Genomic DNA, 13,475 nt, shown 5'->3' on the forward strand with positions numbered 1-13,475 from the left:
GCTGACAATAACACTCACCCCATTCTTCACCAGACTAGACTTATAATTGATCTACAGGTCTGCTGCAGTTGCTCAAAATACCCCCTCGTATACTATGTGCTCTCTGTCTTCCTACCCTGAGTCCACTGGTGTCAAATGCTGTTAATATATTCTGCAGCAACTGACTCTTCTTAATCAGCACGGTTTGCTTACCACTGTGATCCTGAGAGATAGGCAAGGCAGACATTATTCTCATTAGAAATTACACATAAATAAATGAAGCAGCCCATGAGATCTTGCCCATGTGATCAGAAAGAATAGCAGAAGCAAAACCAGAATCTGACTTCCAAACCAACTGCCTTCACTGCTAGATCATACTCTAAAGTATTTAAATAAAGTTACAAAAACAAATTGCCACTCACGACAAAACCTCCACTATATCAAATCCTAAGCAAGGGGGAAGGCCCATTTAAAAACCTATCTCCTGGGGTGCCTGGGTGGCTCAGTCAGTTAGGCGGCCGACTTCAGCTCAGGTCATGATCTCGCGGTCCGTGAGTTCGAGCCCCGCATCGGGCTCTGTGCTGACAGCTCAGAGGCTGGAGCCTGTTTCAGATTCTGTGTCTCCCTCTCTCTGACCCTCCCCCGTTCATGCTCTGTCTCTCTCTGTCTCAAAAATAAATAAACGTTAAAAAAATTTTTTTTAAATAAAAAAATAAAAACCTATCTCCATAAAAGGTAATTTACTTACTTGTAATTAGATTTGGTTCATAATTAGACTACATTCAATGACAGCACTTAAACTCTCACTCATACTGTGAGACATAAAGTTAGTATTAATTTAGATATCCAACACTAGCTATAAAGTTGAATATTACCCATAACCTGCCTAGCAAGTTTTGATAACATCACAGTTTAAGAAACCTTTTGCCAACTGAGCCATTGAGTCAGAAACAATACATATTTGGAAAGGAGTCCATTTAAAATTCCTTTCTCTTATCCATGCCGTTTGAAAAAAAAAAAAAAAGTAAAATACAATAAACATCACTTGCTTCTGCTACACTGCCTAACTATGCTAGGTATATTTTCCAAATCAAATTACGATGTCATTTGAAAAACTATGTTTTTTTTAAAAACAGGTTTTTTTAAATTTTACTTACTTATTTTTGAGGGGGGATTTAATAATTAACAAGCTAATTTATGTTCTTCACACATTAGTGTGAAAACTACCTTTGTCCTTCTGATGACAGCTGTGCATGCTGACTGAAAACTCAAGAGCTTTTTTTTAAGTTTATTTACTTTTTTTTTTTTTTTTTTTAGTTTATTTACTTTGAGACACAGTGTGAATCGGCGAAGAGCAGAGAGAGAAGGAAATAGAGAATCCCAAACAGGCTCAATGCTATCAGCACAGAGCCTGACTCAGGGCTCAAACTCACAAACCATGAGATCAGGAAATCAAGAGTCCGACGTTTAACCAACTGAGACACCCAGGTGCCCCAAAAACATAGTTTTTAAGTTAAATATCATACAAGTATGAATTTTAATTACATTTGGTCATATATTTAACAAACCGTCTCTCTGAAGAAGGCTACTACTACTTAAAGTTAGGGCTATCTCAGAACACTGCAGATGGGTGTGATCACTATATATATATACCGATTTCTTAAACTCTGGAAAGAAAAAAATACAAAATCTTATTGATGAAAAGAAGTTATGATGAGAACTGGTTATGTTTAGCTCCTTCAACCTCAAGTTAGGTCTTGATAAGTTTATATTTAACAAATAAAACCTCCATGTTTTAGGAAATGGGCACTTAGAGGAGTTAGGACTATCCAAACCATGCTATTACTAGTTCACACATCTATTCTATTACACTGTTCTCTCTCCAGCCACATTCATTTGGGTACCTTGCCTATGAATTGTGGGAATATTGCTCACCTAGAAGCAAAATCAGAAGATCTTTGTGAGATGATTCCACAGAGAAATAGGTTAGAAGTAATAAAAACATTTCCCAAAGTGATCTGGGCACTAAAAACTGAAATACAAACCAGTTTCCAATGTCAATGTCATTTAAACTGAAACTAGGGGGGCGCCTGGGTGGCGCAGTCGGTTAAGCGTCCGACTTCAGCCAGGTCACGATCTCGCAGTCCATGAGTTCGAGCCCTGCGTCAGGCTCTGGGCTGATGGCTCAGAGCCTGGAGCCTGTTTCCGATTCTGTGTCTCCCTCTCTCTCTGCCCCTCCCCTGTTCATGCTCTGTCTCTCTCTGTCCCAAAAATAAATAAATGTTGAAAAAAAAAATTTAAAACTGTGTGTTCACAACATGTTTAAAAAAAATAAAAATAAAAAAATAAACTGAAACTAAGGGCGCCTGGGTGGCTCAGTCAGTTAAGCATCTGACTTTGGCTCAGGTCATTATCTCACAGTTCATGAGTTTGAGCCCCAAGTCAGGCTCTGAGCCTGGAGCCTACTTCAGATTCTGTGTCTCCCTCTCCTTCTGCCCCTCCCCTGCTCATTCTCTGTCTCTCTCTGTCTTTCAAAAATAAATAATCGTTAAGAAAAAACAATTTTTAACTGAAACTAGAACACTAAATAATGTTCCAAAAGAAGAGTCACCAGCACATGATATTAAATTTAAATAACAGACTGGGTCACTGGTACCAAAGTGGTTTTTAGTTTAATAATGATAATAGCAGCACAGGCCAGGACTATGCTTAACACTTCACTGTGCTAAACACTTCATATACATTGTCTCATACATTATCTCAGCTAATTTCACAGCACTATGAAAAATGCCCTATTAGCATCATCTTTTTCCTCATTAGATGACGAAACTCATAGAGGTGAAGTGACCTGCCCAGTGTCATACAGTTATTAATAGATGGGTCTAGAATTCAAACCCCGGAAGAGTAGCTGACTCAAGTGTATTGCCTATTCATTCATGTAACAAATACTTGAATGCCTACCATGTGCCACACAACCTTCTGAACACCCACCTCCTGTGTCTTTATCCAGCAATACAAATGGGGCCTGAACTTTCCACAGGAATTATTTACAGAATTTAGAACTAGACAAAAGTAATGTGCCCAAAGGTGCACATTATTTATGCTGGAAAGTAAAAGCAACCGTTTAAGAAGAAATCATTTTGAAATACAGATAGACTTCATTAAAATACCAACCAATCTCCATTTACAAGCCTTTGCATATCTCTTCAGTGTAGAGACCCTGTCTTACTCTTAGTAACCTCAGAGCTAGGAAATACCAGGCATTCAACTTACTATACAGTATTGTCACTGTTTCTTATGAGTCTGTCTTCCACAGTAAACAAGAGCTATTTGAGAACCAAGGCTCTTGTTTTACTTTTTTCACCCATTTTTGTATTCCAATGCTGTGACATAAAGTAAGGCTAAAACCTCAGAGCTTTATGATGATTGCCTGAGTTTATGTAAGAAATTTACAAAAGATTCGTTTAGGCATTCAATGAATAATGTTTTTCTTCTCTTTTCCTCATTTACCCCTCAAGCGCCTAGGCAGTCAACCCATCTCTCTTAATGCTGATGTAAATGTACCAAAAGGCAAGGCAGAACCTCACTTAACAAGCTGCCAATTAACTCAAGAGCTCATCTAGGACATATTTCCTATATGTCATTTTCCTGGGCACCCCACCCTGAAAAAGACTCAGGAAACATTTCCAAACAGTGACAAATGAGAAATAAACCATGAGATTCTAACTATATCCGCTGTAATGAGTTCCCAAAGGTGACTCTGAACTCTACACACATGACTCCCATGAAATATAGTGAAGACCAAAAGTCTTCCTTTCCTGTATAGAAATGCCAACAACAATGCTACCTGAAAAAAAAGTCTGTGGGTATGTTACTTAACAGGGCAAATTCAAGGATGATATGCTGTCTTGGCAAACTCTTAGTAGTAATTAGGAATTTGAGTTATGAAAAATTAAAGTGCCTCCTTTGGGTAGCAGGCACATGCTCAAAATATCGTTAGGTAGAAATGGATTCTGAAGTCACATCATATAGAATTAAGATAGTCATAAAACAGTTAGGCTACCTAAAAATAATCATTGTTTTTACAATCAACTAATCTCCTAAACCTCTCCTTTGTCAACTTCTCCATTTATTAGTACCTTTCTTAAATATTGACCAATTTGCATTCAAAAGTTATAATCCTTAAAAATCCATTTCCCAATTCCCAATTATATCACTTCTTGGCTGGGTTCCATTGGGAGAGTTTCCCAAATATTCTAGGCCTCAGTTCTATCACCTACAGAATAGAGATGACCAAACTACCCTCCCTGAGCGAGTTGTTAAGAGACCTTACAGGCCACACAGGGCCTAGTAATCACTAAACAAATGTCAGTTATTGTTATTATCCACTTTGACATTTAGAAGTTGGTTACAAAATTCACTATTAAGAATACCATGGAGAGGGGTGCCTGGGTGGCGCAGTCGGTTAAGCGTCCGACTTCAGCCAGGTCATGATCTTGCGGTCTGTGAGTTCAAGCCCCGCGTCAGGCTCTGGGCTGATGGCTCGGAGCCTGGAGCCTGTTTCCGGTTCTGTGTCTCCCTCTCTCTCTGCCCCTCTCCCGTTCATGCTCTGTCTCTCTCTGTCCCAAAAATAAAATAAAAAACGTTGAAAAAAAAATTAAAAAAAAAAAAAAAGAATACCATGGAGAGCGGTCTGGGTGGCTCAGTCAGTTAAGCACCAGATTCTTGATTTTGGCTCTGGTCATGATCTCATGGTCCTGGGATCAAGTTCCAAGTGAGGCTCTGCAGTGGGTATGGAGCCTGCTTAAGATTCCCTCACTCTCTCTCCCTCTGCTCCTCCCCACTCATGTTCTCTCTCCCTTTCTCCAGAAGAGAAGAGAAGAGAAGAGAAGAGAAGAGAAGAGAAGAGAAGAGAAGAGAAGAGAAGAGAAGAGAAGAGAAGAGAAGAGAAGAGAAGAGAAGAGAAGAGAAAAAAGAAATTGGAGCACCTGGGTGGCTCAGTCAGTTAAGTGCCCGACTTCAGCTCAGGTCATGATCTCATGGTCCGTGGGTTCGAGCCCTGCATCAGACTCTGCTGACAGCTCAGAGCCTGGAGCCTGCTTCTGCTTCTGTGTCTCCCTCTCTCTCTGCCCTTAACCCACTCGCATTCTGTCTCTGTCTCTCTTAAAAATAAACAAAAAAAAATTTTTTTAATACAAAAATTTAAAAAAGAAATGAAAGAATACCATGGATGCATACTATATTCCAGTCACACTGGCCTCTTTCCTATTACAAAATGCTCTTCACCATTTGGCCCTCAACACTTGCTCTTCCCTGTGCCTGGAATCATCTGGAATCATCTTCTTCCAGTTCCTCCATACCCTCCTTATTTTCATCCTTAAATCTTAATTCAAGTATCACCTCCTCAGAGAAGCCTTCTTTGAGATTGCCACCCTCCACCGTCTGACACTCTTCCACCTTGTTTGAACTCTTTCATGCCATTTACAAACATCTGTAACTGTCTTAAATATTAGTTTAGAAATGTTATCTTTTTTACAGTAATATTTATAGCTACTAACATTGTATTAAGCACATTATAGGTGCTTAATAAAGATAATGCAAAGTCAAATATTTAAAAAACTTAATACTGTTCTCACACACATCTATACACACACACACACATGCACACACATACACATACACACACACACAAATTTCACATTAATATACATCAAAAGAAACACCTGACTGAAAAAAGCAAGAGTAATGGAAAGAGCCCAAATGTCCATCGACTGATGAATGGATAAAAATGTGGATGTATATACAATGGAACATTACTCAACCATCAAAAAGAATAAAACCTTGCCATTTGCAACCACGTGGATGGAACTAGAGTGTATTATGCTAAGCAGAAAAGTCAGTCAGAGAAAGACAAATACCGTATGATCTCACTCATATGTAGAATTTAAGAAACAAAACAGTTGAACATAAGGGAAGGAAAAATAAAATAAGATAAAAACAAAGAGTAAGGCAAACCAAAAGAGACTCTTAACTAGACAGAAGAAACTGTGGGTTGCTGGAGGAAAGATGGATGGGAGGATGGGCTAAATGGGTGATAGGCATTAAGGAGGGCACTTGTGATGAGCAGTGGGTATTGTATTTAAGCGATAAATCACTAAATTCTACTCCTGAATTTAAAAAAATTTTTTAAAGAATATAATAAATGAAAAAAATTAAAAAGATGGAGAGGAGGGTATGGAGAGGTATTACACAACAATTGTTTGTTGTCCATTTAACTGCAGAGAAGAATTCAAATAATAGAATTTGCACAAATGAGGATGTACAATGAAGGCCATTCACAAATTTTGAAAATATGAAGTTCACTTTTTATACAGAATGACCATTTCCATGGCCTAGGCAATAAAAGTAGTGAAGGTGACTCAGAGTACAGATAACTCCATTTTCTTAATTAAGGTGAAATTCAGGACTTAGCATGGTATAAAGTTTTTTTATTTGTTTAATTACTCTCTACCACAGACCTATACAGATTAATTTCCACCACTGCTGGGATTACCACTACTTGGAGATCATATATGTGGCTTTTACACATGACTGATACAACACTACTATTTCAATATGCTCTGTAAGCTTCAAAGACATTCCATGAGTATGCATCAGAAATGTTTCAAAGTTTGAGAGTGTTTTTGCCCCTAATACGAAACTAGCTGATGTTACTGCTATGAAAATAATTATGTTACAGTTAGTAGGATTATAGAAGATTGATTTTATTTCACAAATGTATCATGCACATTAAGTGCAAGACACTGCTCTAAGCTCTTTACATACAACTCACTTAAGCTTCACAACAACTATATAAGGTAGGTACTTTTATTAGCAAAGAGAGGCACAAAGAAGAAAACTGCCCAAGGTCACACAGTTAGTAAATGGAGGAAGTGAAATGGAAACCTAAGCAATTTGGATCCAGAGATCATCGTTAGACTATGCTGCCTCTCTAATATCTTAAAGGAAAATTAATTGTTTATAAAAAACAAGATATTTCCAATGTTAGACTAGTTTTAATTAAAAAACAAAGCAAACAAAAAATTATAAGCCATCTAGGCTTTAAACCTAGACAGCAAGAAGGCTGAAGGGAAGAAGTAAAGGAGGAGGAAGAGAAGAGAAAGCTACTTGTATCCACTGTTCATAATATCTGAATGGTGAATGCTTTTTAAAATGAAAATCAGACAAGATAGTGTCTATGTAATCCTTAACTAGCTTATTACAGAGACTGTGTATTTCCATCCCAAATGCTGAATTAAGCCACCTAAATTAGGAGGAAGCAGACAATTAACATTCCAAATTCCTTTCCATAAAATTGAAGCTATATTTTAACTGGTTCACTTAAAATCTGGGAGTTTAGTGACTTTCTTCCAAATTCTCTTTTTTACTAGGGTAAACAATAACAACTTAAACTTCAATTTCTTATCCAAGAGAATAAAAAAAAAAAAAAAATCCCCCAAGTTGAGCATACATAGGAAACTTTGGTAGAGCTCAGCCAAAAATGACTAAACAAAAAAAGAGTAATCAAGATCCATAGCACGCCCCTGAGTTTCCAAAGGGATGTAATTCAAAGAGAATATAAATGAAGAATTTACATTTCATAAAATCTATGGAGAAGAACATTCTCTAAACATTTCCATACTTTATTCCAAGCAAGGTAAATTAAAGTTAAAATTCAACTGTATAAAACCAACTGGAGTCAAACAGTAGCAATTTCTTCCAGGTCTCTGCTTTTGTTCAAAACTGGCCATTTAAAGGTAGAAAAACTCTTGCGGCAGGATTCCAGTCTAACAAAAGAATATGCCAGTTTAACAAATTTTTGATCATTTTTTGAGATTCCATCCCTCTCTCTGTAGCTGGGAAATAGAAAAGTTATATGAAAAAACCACAAACCCAGGGACCTTTCATCAGAAGCAAAAGAGGTTTGCTTAATAAAAGTTAATAAAAGGGGGCGCCTGGGTGGCGCAGTCGGTTAAGCGTCCGACTTCAGCCAGGTCACGATCTCGCGGTCCGTGAGTTCGAGCCCCACGTCGGGCTCTGGGCTGATGGCTTGGAGCCTGGAGCCTGTTTCCGATTCTGTGTCTCCCTCTCTCTCTGCCCCTCCCCCGTTCATGCTCTGTCTCTCTCTGTCCCAAAAATAAATGAAAAAAAAAAAAAAAGTTAATAAAGGAAGTTCTGGGTGGCTCAGTTGGTTAAGGGTGTGTCTCTTCATTTTAGCTCTGGTCATGAACTCACAATTTGTGGGTTTGAGCCCTACATAGGGCTCTGTGCTGACATCACCAAGTTGGCTTGGGATTCCCTCTCTCCCTCTCTCTCTGTGTCCCACCCCCTGCATTCACTTACACAGGTGCACACTCTCTTCTCTAAAATAAATAAATAGGGGCTCCCAGGGCTCCACTGGCTAAGCATGTGACTTCATCTAGGTCATGACCTCAAAGTTCATGAGTTCGAGCTCTGCGATGGGCTCTGTGCAAACAGCTCAGAGCCTAGAGCCTGCTTCAGATTCTGTGTCTCCTCTCTCTCTCTGCCCACACCCCCACCTGTGCTCTCTCTCTTTCTCTCAAAAATAAACATTAAAAAAAATAAAAATAAATTTAAAAAAACATTGTAAAAATAAATACAAGTTAACAGAGGTTGAAATGGCTAGTGATCAGGTAAGCATTTTCTCCTATTTATTTATTTTTATCTTCAGCATCCAACACGATGCCAGGCACCTAAGCAAACACATGTTCAAGAATGAATGAATGAATGTCAGGAGAAAAGGGGAGGCACAATATGCTGCAAACTATTTAGCAAGTGAAAATCTTTCACTAAATATTTAATTTTTTTTTCCCCTTGAGAAAGGGGTCCAGAATGAGGGAAAGGAAAGGGAATCACTCTTCAGAGGTAATACTTAAGGTGCAGATATCAGTATTACAGCAATGACATATGACATCAGTATTGAGATAATTACTAGGGAAGAATAAGTAACAGGGATTCCACAACCACCTACTATCATCGGCTGCCAGATTTTATTCTTAATCTATTGACTACGATTTGACATAATGATGATACCACATTTGGAGCATGGTAAGGAAACTATGACCAACCTCTCTTCCAAGAAAGCCAACATTGGAGCCCATGAGCTCCTGTCTGCACCTGCTATAATGGGCAGCTGTAACTGATGTTAGTGAAGAAAGGGAAGCTACTTCAGATCTGTTTTGGGCATGGATGAATGTTATCAGTAGGGCCCAAGCAAAACAAACAAACAAACAAAAAAAAAGCACATTTAAAAAAGGTATTCAACAGAATTTAATGAAGGAACCATCTTCAAAAGCAGAGGCAGGATTTAAGAAAAGCAGCAAGGGATGGTGGAAAACTCCCATGCCAGCAACATCAGGAAGCCATTATCATCACTAGGCCTAAAGGGGCAAGTAAGGGGTTACCAGAACCCAGAAAGATCTGTAACTGTGGCTGGCTGGCAGAAGAGGGCCATTTAATAGAAGCTGTGACCTACTCACAAAACACAGAACGGCTTTAGCAACACAAATCCAGCAGGAAGGAACTGGCTCTTCCAGGCCTCCTACTGACACACCACCAACCAAGGCAAACCAGAAACCATAAACCAAGAGGTCAGTTGATACAACTCACAGAATCTGCTTCCCAGAGCACAGATAAAGGTGGAGAACAGATCTGGAGGGGCAAAAGGAGAATGTGGAGCACAAAAAGGTATTCTAAATGATTGCCACACAGCAAAACACAAGTATACAAAAAGTTTTTGCCAGTTCCTCCTAAATCTTTTAGACACCATGGAACTGTCTACAAAAAAGTCATAAATGTAGGGTACCTACTTGGGTTTCTACTGCCCTACATCAAGGTGGGCAAGAAAAAAAAGATTCTAAAAGTAATTCTAGGTAATTTTTGTCCCTTCTGCATCCCTAAGGATAAACAGACAAACCATTTATTTGCAATGGATCAGGTCTAAGACAAGTCCCTTCTCTGTACTCAAAGGGCACCTATTCCATACCTCAATTATTACACTTATCAGGATGTACTATAAGCCGTTTATTTGTCCTTCATTAGACCCTGAACTCCTTTAGGGCAAGGATTGTCTTAATCAACTTTGAATCCCTAGCACCTAACATGCACCTGACAGAATCAGCCTTCAACCTATGTGCGCTGAATCCATCAGTGGACTCAGCGTCCATAACTGGCAGCGTTATGCCACAGGGGATAAAATGTGGAATGACTCTCAGAAATTAAACACTAGTAAGTTTTATTCAGGACATCATTTAACACAATGAGCAAAAACATAGTTCCCTTCATACCAGCCTGCTATCATTTCCTATCCAGCAGCTTTTCTTGTGTGCTTAGATACTTACAGCCAGTCTTTTCTACAATGACAGAACTCATCATCAAAAGATCTAGAGAAAAATGGCAAGACTATGCTCCATTTCAAATACACATTATATCTCAAAATTCTGACTTTTTCTAAGAACTCACCAGATCCACCGAAGAAACTCATCATTTGGTTTATGAGATGGAGGAATTCATGTTTTACATGATAAACATGACTGAGAGGTAGAAACACACACAGCACATGTTTCATGATCACTTCAACAGACATCACACTCCATAAAATTATAAAGTAGTCATGTGACACAATCATGTTACATCATCAAATTAAAATGGATATACTGTATGATGTTGGGGTGGTCATTAACAGAACCTGGAACATATTCACATTATAATTATGAGTCACTTTCATATAACCCTGTATTTAAGAAGTGTTTAATCATCTTTTTGTTGGTATAGGCAACTCTTAACTGTATATACTCCACAGAAAAAGAATAAAGTTAATTCCAAATTGATAACCCTCTTCAAGCTACCATAATTTTACTCTGTCAATCTCCTGCTGTCAGTAAAGTGAATAAAAGCCAAATTTAAAATAACCTTTAGACTCCAAGAGGTGAATTTGCTATAAAAATGTATTGCCTTCCAAAACCCAGTATGAAAAAGTTTTGTATCCCAGCACCTTCATTGCTGTTTGTAATGGAGAGTTGACATTGTTAAATTTAACGTCATCTTATCTACCAAATTAAAATAAATTAGTACTTCATTTTCTATTTAGGGAAAGGGAATTTGGGGCTCATCATGAAAATCTTCTGAATTACTTTAAAAGAAACTTGAGCAATACAATAACAGATAAAACATGTTTCAATAGACCAAGTATGTTTTTCTAAAACATACTTAATCCCTAAGCCCCCAAAGCAAGTTTTTCCCAAAACCATTAAAAACACTTAAAATCAAAAACACAATTTCATCTTTTTGAAAGCCATCATAAATCCTGAAAATGTCAGGTCAATAAAATTATAGCAATAAAACTGTTATTACCTCTACAGTACAATTATGTGATATTTGCATCATGTTGAAAACACAGACCAGAAGAACTTATAATTTATAAAACCGTACTACAAATGGGTTCTCCATTTTAGATGAATTTAAAAACACAGAAACAAAACATAGACCTACCATATGACTGTGTATATTAATATTAATTTTGGTTAACTTAAAGCAGTATGAGGTTTCACTTATCCTAGTACAGTGCTTCGCCCACAGAAAAAAACATGACATTTGTTTTACAAATTATTAACTCTCACAAGGGAGAAGAGGAAATAGATATATAATTCTGAGAGTACACAATCTGTGGCAATGGCAGGTAATATCCAATATATTGGAATTATCAAAACTACTTGTGACCAAACATTTTCCTCTCCCTTCACTAAAATATATGTGACATTTAACAATGCCCTAGTGACACTGTGCTTTAGCACATTTTAAAATTTAACATCTTACCAGAGGACAGGTAGGTAGTGAGATCAGTGAAACAAGTGAAAGGGATTAAGAGTACATTTATCATGATGAGCACAGAGAAATATATGGAATTGTTCAATCACTATATTGTACACCTGAAACTAATATAACACTGTATGTTAATTACACTGGAATTAAAAGAAAAAAAAGAAAAATCTAAAACTGCAATAAAATTTAATGTTTTCACCAAAGGTAAATTTTTCATCGTAAATAAATTTCAATATATTTAATGTAGTTATTAGTATGTTTCGACATTTGAAGAAACTTCTGTTTCTATAAAATATAGTGTTCCAAAATTCTGTTTCTCTTTTCTGAACTTAACTCCAAAAATTCACGGTGGAGCTCTAAAAGAGCTCTCAGTCAACAATAAAAATATTTCATAAATAATACAGGGTCTTTACCTCAAAAAAGAGGAAACAGAATTTGTAAGAATTCAGCAAGGCTGCAGCCGCCTAAATGGTCAGGTTTGAGGCAGGAAAAGCGGAAAACTGGATTCAAATCGGGGATATTTCCTATCGGTGAAAGCCATTATGCACACCTGCACCAAGGATGCCACAGTCACAGATCTCCAACACTGAGGTGTTGCCACGACCATTACTTTGATACCTGACTCTGGCTACCCAAACCTCGAGCAGGTCTTCTTGCTTGTTTGTTTGTTTGTTTGTTTGTTTGTTTTCCCCCACAACGTCTAGATAGTTCTCAACATATTACCTTACACACAATACATATTAAAAAGGTGAAAGTTATTCCTTCCAATCCTTTACCCAGATGCCTATCCCTTATCCAGATGACTTCAATTCTTTCTTGTCAAAAGCAAGGAGCAATTCTGAAGCCCCAGAAATGAACTCTTCCATTAGGAAGCCAACGCCAGAATTGCTGCAGCCAAAGAATGTGTAGTGCTCCTTGTGGGCTGTCACAGGAGATGGAAAGCTACACCATGGCAAGGTCTGTACAGAGAAGGAAACAGCAGGTCTGGAGCACGCGCGCATACACAACCAAACAGCCAGTTTCTTCAGATCCATAGGCAGAAATCTGGCATCCTCACACCTACTTGCAACCTGACAATTTACAACCTGGTAACACCTTCTAATTAGGAAGGTTCTAGTCTTTTATAGACGAAAAATTAAACTGCTTCCCACAAGTAAGATAAACCAGGCGGGGCGCCTATTACTGAGAATACCCAGTGAATCAAACCTCCAGTGTCTCTACAGATCCTGACGTGCCAGTGACCGGGCTTCCCTACAGCAGAGAGGGGAGGAGCCCACCCGGCTCTGCTGGAAGTGGAACGGGAAACAGAGGACAGGAGCAAGGGACGGAGCGCAGAGACGTGAACAGCGTCCAAGCAGGGCTAGGCTCAGCACACCGGCGGGCGACAGACAAGACAGTGGGAGCCACACACGGACCGAGGTGCAGGCTGCAAAGCGGGATCCCCGGGCTGCGGAAGCCGTCCCCCGAGTCTCGCCCCGCAAAGGTGCGCGCGTCAGAAACACACACCCGCCCCCACGCCCGTGGGCAATTCTCGGCGAGTCCCCTCCCAGAAGACACACGCCTGTACCCACCGGGGCACCCCACCCCGGGCTCGCACGCACACGCCCCTCAGGCCG

At 38.8% G+C, this 13,475-nt stretch overlaps 1 protein-coding gene across 4 annotated transcripts in view; it reads right to left on the reverse strand.

Annotated features, from left to right (window-relative positions):
- The window catches only part of PLPP1 (phospholipid phosphatase 1), a 90,398-nt gene that overhangs the window by 76,775 nt on the left and 148 nt on the right, over nucleotides 1-13,475 (reverse strand). The window contains exon 1 of one of the 4 annotated variants that reach the window (XM_019834145.3): nucleotides 13,275-13,424. The exons of 2 other annotated variants lie outside the window; for them this stretch is intronic. The gene's annotated coding sequence lies outside the window, so the exon portion shown is untranslated. Of the gene's footprint in view, nucleotides 1-13,065; nucleotides 13,216-13,274; nucleotides 13,425-13,475 lie in introns of those variants that run through there. One more of the 4 variants, XM_019834155.3, reaches the window with a different exon arrangement.

The sequence above is a fragment of the Felis catus genome, chromosome A1 (genome assembly GCF_018350175.1).
Source record: "Felis catus isolate Fca126 chromosome A1, F.catus_Fca126_mat1.0, whole genome shotgun sequence".
In the NCBI taxonomy this organism is placed as follows: domain Eukaryota; kingdom Metazoa; phylum Chordata; class Mammalia; order Carnivora; family Felidae; genus Felis; species Felis catus.